The sequence below is a fragment of the Saccopteryx bilineata genome, chromosome 6 (genome assembly GCF_036850765.1).
Source record: "Saccopteryx bilineata isolate mSacBil1 chromosome 6, mSacBil1_pri_phased_curated, whole genome shotgun sequence".
Lineage (NCBI taxonomy): Eukaryota > Metazoa > Chordata > Mammalia > Chiroptera > Emballonuridae > Saccopteryx > Saccopteryx bilineata.
In genome coordinates this window covers 197,719,105-197,732,973 of record NC_089495.1, presented here as the reverse complement: position 1 = coordinate 197,732,973, position 13,869 = coordinate 197,719,105, and the positions used below count along the sequence as shown (strand labels likewise).

Here is a 13,869-nt window from a genome sequence, read left to right as displayed (position 1 = left end):
ACGGCCATGCAAGGAATAATTCTCTTTGGTCTGTAACTGTGTTTTGTACCCCTTCTAGTTAGGGAAGAAAAACAGTGGATCCAGAATATTGCACCTTAGAAGTCTTTTTTTCTTTTTATAAATTTTTAAATCAAGTATTTATTGATTTTTTTCCCTAAAATACTATACATCTAAAGAAACTCCTGAATGCACCTTAGAAGTCTTAACAATATTTTCCCAACAGCTGCCTGCCAAAAATTTTTTATAAGTGTTACCAGACTATTGTCATCTTTCCATGATTCCCTCTGGGCTTATATATCTTTGAACAAGACTTGGTGAATTTGGTGGTAATAAAAGTAGAGACACTATAAAAACAAACAATAACAAATAATGCCTAAAGGTAAGAATGAATATAGTTTTAACATATAATTGAAAAAGAACTGTAAGATTAAGTACCTTTGGTCCTAGGGAAATCTACTTCTGTACTGATCTTAGTCCCCTGGGAATAGGGCACATTGTTCCTAGGGTAAGAGAGAAGGTACAACGTTACATTACTGTTAGCAAGATAGAAATTAATTAGCTCTGATCCCCTTCTGCTGTTAATATTCTGAGCACAGGTTACTTCCTTAATTAATACAGAAGTAGTTACATTTATCCACACTGAGATAAAGTTTTAAGATATTAAAATTTTTCCTACTGAAAGAACTTAGCTTCTAAAAACTCACTGGATTTGCCTTTCTAACATGCACTGTTTATAATAAACTGGAATGTAGCAACTAACATGTATTACACTGTTTTCCTTAATCATCAAAATAATCTCATGTGGCTCATACTATTATTATTCCCATTGTATAGATAAAGCAACAAAAGCACAAGGATGTTAAGCAAATTGCCAAAAAAAAGTAGCTGGTAAGTAATGGAATAATATCACCATCGTCAGTGCTCAAAATGTTTTAGGTATAAACAGAAAAAGTAAAGCTATTGGTAACTTATTCCAAAATCCATTACATATCGTTAAACTTCATGAAGAAATACTTGCCAAGCATCTACTGTACACTCACATTGTACTAGTAACTATTAGCAGATACTAGAAAATCAGAAAACAGCTATTCCCTCTCAAAATCTTACTGTCAAGTAGGGAAACAAAATGTACATAAAAAAACTAGTAGAGAAAATGAGTGTATTCCCTGTGTAAGAGCTATCTCTTCACAAATTCATCCATGGCCAGTGCTCACTTCTTACCCCAGTGCATTTTTTAGATACCTCACAGTTGTTTATGGAAAAATAAGAGACAATCTTCCCACTAACTGGCAGGGGCACAGAGTGTATTTCCAGCTAAGGAATATAAGCCATTCAATTATCTCAATTCAATTCTAACCGGAAAAAGACATATCTAAAATGTAGTTAAAAGACCACAGAGATCCAAATATGACACTCTACCTACTTTTAAGAAATCATGGCTAGTCAAGAAAAGACAAACACACCTGTGAACAAATGTCATTTGGTGTGACAGACAGAACTAATGAAGAGCTTTAGACACAGCAGGAACAGAAATAAAGGAGGAAGGAACTACAGGAGAAGTCATGATAAAGTGACTTCTAGGAGGGATACATAAAAAAACAAGACATAGAAATGTGAAATTTTATAACTGAATACAGCAAAATTATAGTCCTATACTCTATATGCACAAACATAACAACAACTTCCCTCCTCCAACCTACCCCTAAAGTAACAGTAGTCTCAACATCAGTATTAAATGACTATCTCAAATCTCTACTGTTCTACAATAATGTCCAGCACTTGATCAAAAATTACAAGACATACAAAAAAAAGCAAGGAGGTGGAGGGCGTTGTGACAAAGCAATGAAGAGAACCAAACTGAGAGATGACTCATGCTGTGTAGCTATTAGTTAAGAGACTTTAAAGTAACAATGGCCCTGGCCGGTTGGCTCAGCGGTAGAGCGTCGGCCTAGCGTGCGGAGGACCCATGTTTGATTCCCGGCCAGGGCACATAGGAGAAGCGCCCATTTGCTTCTCCACCCCTCCGCCGCGCCTTCCTCTCTGTCTCTCTCTTCCCCTCCCGCAGCCAAGGCTCCATTGGAGCAAAGATGGCCCGGGCGCTGGGGATGGCTCTTTGGCCTCTGCCCCAGGCGCTAGAGTGGCTCTGGTCTCGACATGGCGACGCCCAGGATGGGCAGAGCATCGCCCCCTGGTGGGCAGAGCGTCGCCCCATGGTGGGCGTGCCGGGTGGATCCCGGTCGGGCACATGCGGGAGTCTGTCTGACTGTCTCTCCCTGTTTCCAGCTTCAGAAAAATGCAAAAAAAAAAAAAAAAAAAAGTAACAATGATTAGTATGTTAAAGAATTTAGTAGACAACATGCATATAAACAGGTGGTAAATTTCAACGGAAAGATAAAATATGTACTAAAGAGTCAAACAGAAATGTTCTCTTTTTTTAAGGTATTAGAGATTTTTATAAAAATTCCTTTAATGGGCTCACCAGAACACTCAACATAATCAATGAAGGAATCAATGAACTGGAAGAGTCAACAGAAGTTATCCAACTGAAACATAAAGAGAGAAAAAAAGGTGAGGGTAAGGGGGAGACAACAGAAAGAACAATGAAGAGTTGTAGAATATGATTAAATGATATCATATACATGTAACTGGAGTCCCAGAAAGAGAAGGAAGGGAACAAGGTAGAAAAAAAATATTTAAGCCTGACCTGGCTGTGGCGCAGTGGATAGAGCGTTGGACTGGGATGCTGAGGACCCAGGTTCGAGACCCTGAGGTCGCCAGTTTGAGCGTGGGCTCATCTGGTTTGAGCAGAGCTCACCAGCTTGGACCCAAGGTCGCTGGCTTGAGCAAGGGGTTACTCGGTCAGCTGAAGGTCCAAAGTCAAGGCACATATGGGAAAGCAATCAATGAACAACTAAGGTATCACAACGAAAAACTGATGATTGATGCTTCTCATCTCTCTCCGTTCCTGTCTGTCTGTCCCTATCTATCCCTCTCTCTGACTCTCTGTCTCTATTAAAAAAAAAATTTTTTTTTGAAGAAAAAGTGACTGAGAACTTTCCAAAACTAAAGTCTTCAAACTGTAGATCCAAGAAGCTCAGAGAGTGCTACAGAATATAAACAAATAAATACAATAAAAAACATACACGTAGACACTAAATTTTAGCAAGGGTACTCAAACTACAGCCCGCAGGCTGCATGCGGCCCCCTGAGGCCGTTTATCTGCCCCCACCCCCTGCACTTCCGGAAGGGGCACCTCTTTCATTGGTGGTCAGTGAGATGCAACCTGTGCTCCTGGAGTACTGTATGTGGCGGTGTAGCTCACGTACAGTACTACTTCTGGTGATGTGGGACGCACGCGTCATGACTCTGGAAGCGTGTCATATCACTTGTTACGGCTAGCAGTGACAAATATGAAACCGGACATTGACCATTTCATTAGCCAAAAGCAGGCCCATAGTTCCCATTGAAATACTGGTCAGTTTGCTGATTTAAATTTACTTGTTCTTTATTTTAAATATTGTATTTGTTCCCATTTTGTTTTTTTACTTTAAAATAAGATATGTGCAGTGTGCATAGGGATTTGTTCATAGTATTTTTAATAGTCTGGCCCTCCAACGGTCTGAGGGACAGTGAACTGGCCCCCTGTGTAAAAAGTTTGGGGACCCCTGCACTAAATAGTTAAACTGCTAAAATTTAAATATAACCAGAGAAAAAAAGACATTACCTTCTGAGGCAATAAATAAATAAATAAATAAATAAATAAACAAAAATTTCAGCAGAATTTATGTAATCCAAAAGATAATGGAGTGACATCTTTTAAGTACTGAAAAGGGGAGGAGGGAGACTTCAACACCCAGAATTCTATAGTCAGCAAAAATATCTCTCAAAAATGAAGGCAAAATAATGGCTTTTCAGACCAACAAAGGCTGATGAGGTAATTCAATGTCAGCATACCTGTCCTACAAGAAATGGTAAAGAAAATTCTCAAAGTAGAATGCATGCATAATGATGATACCAGACAAAAAGGAGGATCTACATAAAGAAGTTAATAGCTGCCAGTAATGATAAAAATGGAATTAAATATAAAAGACCTTTCTTCTATATTTTTAATCATTCTAAAAGATAACTTTCAAAAGCAAGAGTGGTAACGGTGTATTGTCCAGCTTATAAAATATGTAAAAGTAAAATATATTAAAACAGTACCACAAGATGTAAGGGAAAATCTCAGTGGCTCACAACAATAAGCATTTCACTTCCCCTCAGGCACTGGAGCTGGACTGGCCCTGCTTTACGGCCTCACTCTGTGGCCCGCCCCGAAAAGGCTGCAGCTCTCAGGGCTCTTCTCACAGAGGTGGCCAAGGCACAGGAGGACAAGCCTATACGTACACTGTGTTGTTAGAGTCTCATACTGTATGTGAAATGGGAAGTACACTATTACGTGAAGGTAGAATGATGTAAGTACTAACTAAGGCTACCACTAAATTTTTTTTAAAGGCGTAACTAGTACACCAATAGTAGAAATAAAAAGAAATTTTTAAAACTCCCAATCTAAAGGGAGAATAAAGAGAGGAAAGGGAGAGCAGACAAAACGTATAAATAGAAAGTAACTAGCAAGATGAGAGATTTAAGTCCAACTATACCAATAATTACATTTAATGAAAATTTCCTAAACACCCCAATTAAAAGGCAGATTTTATCACAAAACTCAGTTAATATGTATTCTATAAAAAAATCTACTTTAGGCCTTGGCCAGTTGGCTCAGCGGTAGAGCATCGGCCCAGTGTATGGAAGTCCCAGGTTCGATTCCTGGCCAGGGCACACAGGAGAAGCGCCCATCTGCTTTTCCACCCTTCCCACTTTTCTTCCCCCTCTCCTTTCTCTCTGTCTCTCTCTTCCCCTCCCACAGCCAAGGCTCATTGGAGCAAAGTTGGCCCAGGCGCTGAGGATGGCTCCATGGCCTCTGCCTCAAGAGCTAGAATGGCTCCGGTTACAGCAGAGCAATGCCCCTATGGGCCGAGCATCACCCCCTAGTGGGCATGCCGGGTGGATCCCGGTCGGGCACGTGCGTAGTCTGTCTGCCTGCCTCCCTCTGCTTCTCACTTCAGAAAAAAACAAATTTACTTTAGCCTGACCAGGTAGTAGCACAGTGGATCGAGTGTCAACATGGGATGCTGAGGACCCAAGTTTAAAACCTCAAGGTCGCTGGCTTGAGCATGGGCTCCTCTGACTTGAGCGTGGGCTCACCAGCTTGAGCCCCAAGTCGCTGGCTTGAGCAAGGGGTCACTGGCTCAGCTGAAGTCAACATTCAAGAATCAATTAATGTAATTCAACAGACTAAGGGAAAAGCCCCACATGATCATCTCAATAGAATCACAAGAAGTACCTAATAAACTCCAAGGTCTATTTATGATAAAAAAAAAAAAACAAAAAAAAACCTCTCAGCAAACTAGGAATAAAAGAAAACTTCCTCAACCTGATAAAAGGCACTGACAACAAATACATTAACTACATACATATAGTTAATATATATATAAATGGAGTGAATTATTTTCCCCTAAACTCAGGGAAACATCACATCTATCCAACATCACACTGGGGTCCTAACCGGTGCAATAGAAGGCATACAAGTTAAACTGGAAGAAATAAAATTGTCTTTATTTGACCTAACTATCAATGTAGAAAATCCCATGAATTCAAAAAAAGAGCTTCTAGTAGCAGTAAATTATTTTAATAAGGTCATAGGATATAAGATTAATATACAAAAGTGAATTATATTTCTATATACTAGCAAGGAACAACTATAAACATGTTTAAAACACATCATTTACAACAGTACCCCAATATATGAAATATTTATAGATAAACTGAAATTAAGCACAACCTTATAATTGTTATAAACCTGTTTTAACTTGACCAGTCTCCTCCTCTGTACAGAAAAGCCATGGAAAAGCCTCCATAGTCTAAAACTTCAGAGGAATGTTTTGCATGAGTAAGCTTTCCCTTCAGTAGGTGGTCCCTCTCTCACACTTTCCCTTAGAAGAGATTCATTCTGAGAATTCATGCTGTGACGGCATCTTGGAACTAGGAAACTGAAAAATGGAAGGCAGCTCCAGAAAATTAAAAGCTTGCAAGAGCCAAGTTAAAAGCTTCTCTTCTGGTGAACTGATGAATCCAGAAACTGACAAGCTTTAATACTAAAATCCCCAGATGAAACACAATACTGCGTAAAAGACTTGTCTTATCATTAAGCCTTCCACACATTCACAGTCTCCAAGAGTAAAGCTGCTCACTGCACCCATGTATTTCAAGACAAGTCATTCCTCCCAAACACTCCCAGACATCTAACTGGACCACAAGTGGATCCCTAATCCAACGGCACCAATGCCTAAAATCATGCCAAGTACTGAGGACATGACATATCTGGGGTGGGAAAAAAACAAAAAACCTTGCTGGGCAAAATCAATTTTGTCAGAAATTAGAAATGGAAAGTTCTGATAAAACAAGGCGTAAAGCAACAGGAGTAGAAGCTGAAAAGTCATGAGGCTGAGAGAGCCTGAGGAGCTACATGGGGCCTTGGACATGGAAAAGTTAACAGAGAACAGATATATGTAAGCAGGCAGAAGCTATAGAGGAGAGTAATACCTAGGATAAGGAAGCTAGTGGGTGAGAAGAGAAGGGTGGGGCAGACCCACTGGGCACCAGGTAAATGGCAGAATACTAGAAAGGCCATCCAAGAAGGGCTACTACTAAAGGCTGGAGCTGCCCTGGATCCAGGAGAGTGACTCTTAGTTCTTGACTGCCACAGTAATACTACACAACAACAAACCACAAAATCTCAGTGGCTCACAACAATAAGCATTTAACTTCCCCTCAGGCATCGGAGTTGGACTGGCCCTGCTTTATGGCCTCACTGTGGCCCACCCTGAAAAGGCTGCAGCTACTCAGGACTCTTAACAAGCTACCACAAAAAAGTGAATAGAGTCAAATCTAAAAGTAGAGTAGAACAAAATGGTAGAAAACAATCAAAACAGAGATGGCAAAGGCGCAGGAGAGACAAGCCTATCGGCACAAGCATACCGCAAACTTTTTATCATGTCCAGTAACAAACACTCTAGGGGGCCAAAGCGAGTCATACGGCCAAACCCAAAATCAAAGGGTAGGAACATACTTCCATCTATCATGAGTTTACGGCAAGGGAATGACCGTGAAATACTACTATAGGAGAGTCAAGAATCAGGACCAGCCTGACCAGGTGGTGGCACAGTGGATAGAGCGTCGAACTGGGATACGGAGGACCAGAGTTCAAGACTCCGAGGTTGCCAGCTTGAGTGCGGGCTCATCTGGCTTGAGCAAAAAAGCTCACCAGCTTGGACCCAAGGTCGCTGGCTCGAGCAAGGGGTCACTTGGTCTGCTGAAGGCCTGTGGTCAAGGCACATATGAGAAAGCAATCAATGAACAACTAAGGTGTCGCAACGAGAAACTGATGATTGATGCTTCTCATCTCTCTCCATTCTTGTCTATCCCTATCTATCCCTCTCTCTGACTCTCTCTGTCCTTGTAAAAAAAAAAAAAAAAAAAAAGAATCAGGGCCAACAACTCAACCTTCTACACCACTTTTCTAAACTAACTTAGCTTAAATTTCTGTTTCTTGCAACTCAAAGAATCAAACTGGCCTGACCAGGTGGTGGCGCAGTGGATAGTGTCAACCTAGCATGCTGAGGACCCAGGTTTGAAAACCCAAGGTTGCCAGCTTGAGTGCAGGCTCACCAGCTTGAGCGTGGGATCATAGACATGACCCCATGGTCGCTGGCTTGAACCCAAAGGTCACTGGCTTGAAGACCAAGGTCACTGACTTGAGCCCAAGGTCGCTGCCTTGAACAAAGGAGTCACTGGCTCAGTTGAAAGGCCCTGATCAAGGTACATATAATAAAGCAAATCTATGAACAACTTAAGGTGCTGCAACTCTGAGTTGATGCTTCTCATCTCTCTCTCTCTGCTTGTCTGTCTACCCCGTTCTCTACTGCTTTAAAAAAAAAAAAAAGAATCAAACTAAAACACAGGATTAGAAAATTCCTTAGGAGCAAGGGGACACTACACTGGGAGCTTCCACTCCCCAGTGCAATGCTACCTATGTATCCCATCTCTCCCTTTTCCCCTTAAGAGGTAGAATACCATCTGAATTAGTTTGTTGAAATACTTCTAATTTAAAAAGAGGAAAAATTAAGAAAGTCAGGAGACATGTTTTAAAAATATGGCAGCAGCTACCCAAGAATTTCCACAGATGGAAGGCGCTAATAAAACATCAGATCAGGCCTGACCTGTGGTGGTGCAGTGGATAAAACACCAGCCTGGGATGCTGAGGTTGCTGGTTCGAACCCTGGGCTTGCCTGGTCAAGGCACATATGGGAGTTGATGCTTCCTGCTCCTCCCCCTCCCTTCTCTCTCTCTCTCTCCTCTCTAAAATAAATAAATAAATCTTTTAAAAAAAATTAGATCAGCCTGACAGGTGGTGGTATAGTGGATAGAACACTGACCCAGAACACTAAGGATGCCTGTTCAAAACCCCGAGGTTGTCAGCTAGAACATGGGCTTGTTGGCTTGAGCAATGCATGTTGACACAACCCCAAAGGTCTCTAGATTGAGCCCAAAGGTCGCTGGCATGAAAAGCCCAAGGTCACTAGCTCAGCTTGAGCCCTAGGTCTGATCCCTGGTCAAGGCATGAATGTACAAGAGGCAATAAATGCACAACTGAAGTAAAGCAACTATGAGTTGATGCTTCTCATTCTCTCTCCCTTCCTCTCTTTCTCTTTCTAAAAAACAAACACACACACACACACACACACCAGACAACTCTAACACAGAATTTCAGATTAGTCCACTGCTGGTCCAAAGGTCATAGATTCCTATAGCCAAGGCTTTTGAGTTCTGTCAGCATATATATGGTTAAAAACCACTTTTCTAGAATAGTATTATCTACCTAGTTTATAAAAAAGAAAAAATTAACAAGTTACCACAAAAAAGTGAATAGAGTCAAATCTAAAAGTGGAGTAGAACAAAATGGTAGAAAACAGAATCAAAACAAAATAGAAAACCTTGGAAAGTTACAACATTCAATTTGCTGGAGGTATAAGAAATACTGTTTCCTGTCTTAAACAGAGAGAATTTTGAAACTGACAGTTGTTTCTTCAAAAAGTTAAGTAAAATTCTGGATACACTTTTGAACTGTGACCCATTTCAAACAATGAACTTACTTCTTGTTATAAGATTTAACGATGACTCAGTAATATCTGTTTTAAAAAAACCCTCATTCCTCAGCAAAGAGCCAAGCAAGTCAAAGATAACACAAGTATTATATTAATATAAACAGAAATTAGAGCCACCACACAAGACTACTTTTCACTGTTGTTCAAAGATTTTAAAATGCTTACTTCTGACCCAGGCCATCCTGGCAGAATCAATTCATGGTCAACCAGCCCACAAGAAAGGAACAAAAAGGCAACAGAACTGCATCATCCTTAATATAGATACAACGTGAAAACACGAGCGTGCTGTGACTTCCCAAGATCCCTGTTCAGGGCTGGGTCTAACCTCTAAGTTTTAAAGTTCTACTTCTGGAATAGGGTCTTACAGAGACGCTAGGACACACACCATTATGAAAAACACCATTACACTGAAAACTAGAGCTTTCCAGGTTCCTGGTACCTATTTAACAAGTCTCATCTGCTACCACAGAATCCCAATGCAGATTAAACAAAAGCAGTCTCTGAAAAAAATCACCCTAACAAGACTTCTGTCTCCAGTGAAACCAGTTTAAGATGTGACTATCTAAAATCACTTCCTTAAAAAGAGACGCCCTTAAAAGAAAGAAAAAGTCCCACCTCCTAGGTGGCCATCGCAACAAAAAATTCAAAATAAAATCCTGCTAGAGAAAAGAGTGTCCTGCCGACACAAAGGAGGAAAATTTGAAGTGATCTGATTTAGAACCAGCTCTTTGGTATTCAAATGTTTTGATAAGGAGAATGCCAAGGCTGTTTAACTCTACCCCACTCAAAGAAAAGGGTTAAATGACAGATGGATATAGTTTGTTCAGCACTGGGACAGATTATTAAGAGCTATGAAATTACCTTCCTTGTGATGTCTATCTGGCTTTATTGGTTTAGGTTCTTTTTTTCTTTTCTTTTTTTTTTTTTTAATGTGAGAAGAGGGGAGATAGTGAGAAAGACTACCGCATGTGGATACTGGCTTAATGGGACATCTCAAGTCATCTCAATTATTGAAGAAAAAAACCCACATTCCTAATGAGCACCTCTATAGTTTTATCTAACCTCATAAAAGTTTTCCACAACATCAACAGCAAAGCACCGCTGGACGCCTTTCCTTAGCTCTGCAGCAATACCAAAGTTCACTTCCTTGCTTTCTCCACAATGATACATTACAACCATTAGCTGAAGTGGTCATCTCCCATGGCTCCAGCCTAAGACCTCACTCAAACTTAGACATCAGTCTTCCTCAAAATTTCTTCCCAAAGTAGTATTTCCTTCATTAGCCTGAAAGCTCCTTCATGGCAGAAACGTGTTCATCTTTGATCCCAGGCTCTTACGAGGTACCTGGTGTGTGGTACTTGTAAATGTGTACCGAATAACTGAATGCTACCAAATAATTCATACTAAATTTCAATGGTGTAGTGCATATGTGATTATTCTGAGTCTATTACTAACCATGTGTCTGGTAATCAGTACTCCCTGATAATTTGGATGAATCTCAATTAAAAAGTTGAGTAAAGTAAGCCAGATTAAAAAACAACAACATACATTCTGTACAATTCCATTTAAATAAAGTTTAAAAACAAGCAAAGCTAATCTGTAGTGACAGAAGTCAGAATAGTGCAGGGGCGGGGCAGGGACTGGAGTATGGGCATTATCCGAGAAGGGGCACGAGGAGGTGGTGGTAATACAGGTAAAAAATCCACTGAACAGTATTCTTGAGACTTGTCCACTTTACTGAATGTATGTTATACTTCAAAAACCAATTTCTATGTATGGTCCGACCTAACCTACCCTCCACCCAGAAATGTTTAGTTTTTGCATTTCTTTTTAAATTAAAAAATATATACACTAGGCCCTGGCCGGTTGGCTCAGCGGTAGAGCGTCGGCCTAGCGTGCGGAGGACCCGGGTTCGATTCCGGCCAGGGCACACAGGAGAAGCGCCCATTTGCTTCTCCACCCCTCCGCCGCGCTTTCCCTCTCTGTCTCTCTCTTCCCCTCCCGCAGCCAAGGCTCCATTGGAGCAAAGATGGCCCGGGCGCTGGGGATGGCTCTGTGGCCTCTGCCCCAGGCGCTAGAGTGGCTCTGGTCGCAACATGGCGACGCCCAGGATGGGCAGAGCATCGCCCCCTGGTGGGCAGAGCGTCGCCCCTGGTGGGCGTGCCAGGTGGATCCCGGTCGGGCGCATGCGGGAGTCTGTCTGGCTGTCTCTCCCTGTTTCCAGCTTCAGAAAAATGAAAAAAAAAATAAAAATAAAATATATATATATATATATATACACTAAAATAGCTCCATTAATGTGTGTGGCTGAATGCCTAAATACCTCTTGAATAACAGTAATTATTTTACTATTTTCATAAGAGAACAAAAGTCTCAGCAAACAATTGCAATCAGTCCTAGCCAGACTAGGTAACACCATCATTCCCCCACATAAGCAGAAAATTCACTGCTGTCCCCAATTTGCAGTGTGCCAGAAGGTACTAAATGGGCAGCAATTTTTCCCTCCTAAAACTGGTCCACATAATCCCTAGGTGACCTGCCCTACTGCTGAGACACAGGATCTCAATGGCATTTTAAGAGTCTAAGGGAAGAAAGGGAATTGTACAACTGGAAGCTCTACTACATCAGCAATAACATCAAAAGGAAGCCTCTGTCCATCTTTCTAGCAACTATCACTTAATTATTCTGCAATTGTCTATCTACCTGGCAAACTCCTATTCATCCTTCAAAACCAAATTCAGATGTTAAATCTTTTGGAAAGTTCTTCTGAACCTCCCCACCCTCCTCTACGTTCCTTTTACTAGTCTACATACTTGGTTGCACTGCAACTTAAATATTGGTCATGTCTATTTTGGCACTGTTACACTTCCAGACTGTGATCACATTTCTCAACCCAGCACCAAGTGCATGGCAGGATACTTTGGAGGCATGCAAGTATCTGTTGACCTGACTTGAAATATGACTACCACCAAACAAGCCCTACCATTTAAATGTCCAACTACAGAGTTCTAAAATAAGTGGTATTTCCCAGATAAGGCACAGTCTGTACTCAACAAGAGAGAGTGAAAAAAACTATAAATATTCTCTCGACGATGTTATTTTTAGTATTGTAGTCACCAGCCTCTAAGAGTGAACTTCAGAGAGGCAACCTGGAGACGAAATGACTTAAATGAAGATCACGGAACCTGCCAGAGAGGCTATGCTCCTGAAGAGAGGTCTGGTGCAGCAGACATGCTCCCAGAGCAGTGGGTTCATTCACTTCAGGACAGGGTCTCCAAGGTCCTGCACTTACAGCATATGTGAGAACAAGTAACTGTGACCCAGAACAAGTTTCTTCACCTTCCTGTGCCTCAGTTATAGTCTCCTCATCAGTAAAATGGGAGGGGGGTAGGGAGTAATAACAGCCCACAACTTCACACAGTTTTAGTGGATTAAATTAGTTAGCATATAGTAGTCAGTTAAATGTTTGCTCTAATTATTCTGCTGCTCTAGGATGGGATGAGGATGCCTGGGTTTTATCTGGTCCTATCATATTCCCGCCCTACCTGGCACTGGGCTCAAACGTACTCTCTGGGCCTTTCTACCTCCCACTTCCGTTCTTACATGGCTGCTTCCCCCTAGCTATATGTAGGGCCTCCCTCTCACCATGAATACACCTTATTTTTTAGACCCTTTCCTCTTCTATTTTCCTAATGAAAACTTGTTTCCTATTTCATTTCCCCAGTATTCTATCCCTTTAAGAGATTAATGACAGTAAATTTTAAAAAAGAGAGATTAATGATACAGTAAATTAATCAGATATATAGATCTATATAGTCACTCTCTCAAATATTCTAAAGGATAAACCCAGTTAAGTAACAAGGATTTCAAGAATTTCAGGCTCTACTCTCTAATATTAAATCAATCTTTCCTCTCTCCACTCCCCTCTGATCTCTTTCTTTCTTATTTCAACAGGAAGAGGGGTGCTGGCACCACGACTCACAGAATGAAGATGCCCATGTCACCCTCCTAGAAGGCAAGCCCTCTGGTTGCCACCAGAGCAGTTATACTTGTGGGCTTGAAAACTCACTGCAGACCTCCACTGCCATGAGCTCTCCAGCCTTCACCCTGTACCAAGGAGGAAAACTGCCTGTTTGGTCGATTTTAAGTATATTTATTGAAACAATGTACAATGACTATAGTGAGCACAATGGTTCAAGGTTAGAATTCTGCCTCTCAGGTGGACAGTGGGTAGTCTCTAGATCAGCTACTCCTAGGCACTGCTCTTCTTGCTGGCTGTCATGCTTTTGTAAATCAATCATGACAAGCATTTCTTTTTAAATTAAAAAATAGATATACACTAAAACAACAGGTGAATTTTACGGTATGTAAATTAACTCAATAGCTGTTTTTAAAAGAATCAGAATAAAAGCAGAGTCCGTTACAAGTAGAAGAATAAATATTGAATATCAAAATGTTTGTATTACATACTTATGTATACTAGGCACAATATAGCACTGTTATTACTGTGAGTTGTGGTCACAACAAGATTAGCAAACTCTAACTTCTGCAGTCAGATAAGAGCCGAAGGCAAACTGTTTGTGGGTAGGAGAGATAGCAAGCAGAC

At 41.0% G+C, this 13,869-nt stretch overlaps 1 protein-coding gene across 7 annotated transcripts in view; it reads right to left on the bottom strand.

Annotated features, from left to right (window-relative positions):
• Positions 1-13,869, bottom strand: part of CHD6 (chromodomain helicase DNA binding protein 6) — a 176,222-nt gene that overhangs the window by 142,039 nt on the left and 20,314 nt on the right. For 4 of the 7 annotated variants that reach the window (XM_066236943.1, XM_066236939.1, XM_066236940.1 and 1 more), the window contains one exon: positions 436-500. The exons of 2 other annotated variants lie outside the window; for them this stretch is intronic. The gene's annotated coding sequence lies outside the window, so the exon portion shown is untranslated. Of the gene's footprint in view, positions 1-435; positions 501-2,479; positions 2,544-13,869 lie in introns of all 7 variants that reach the window. One more of the 7 variants, XM_066236942.1, reaches the window with a different exon arrangement.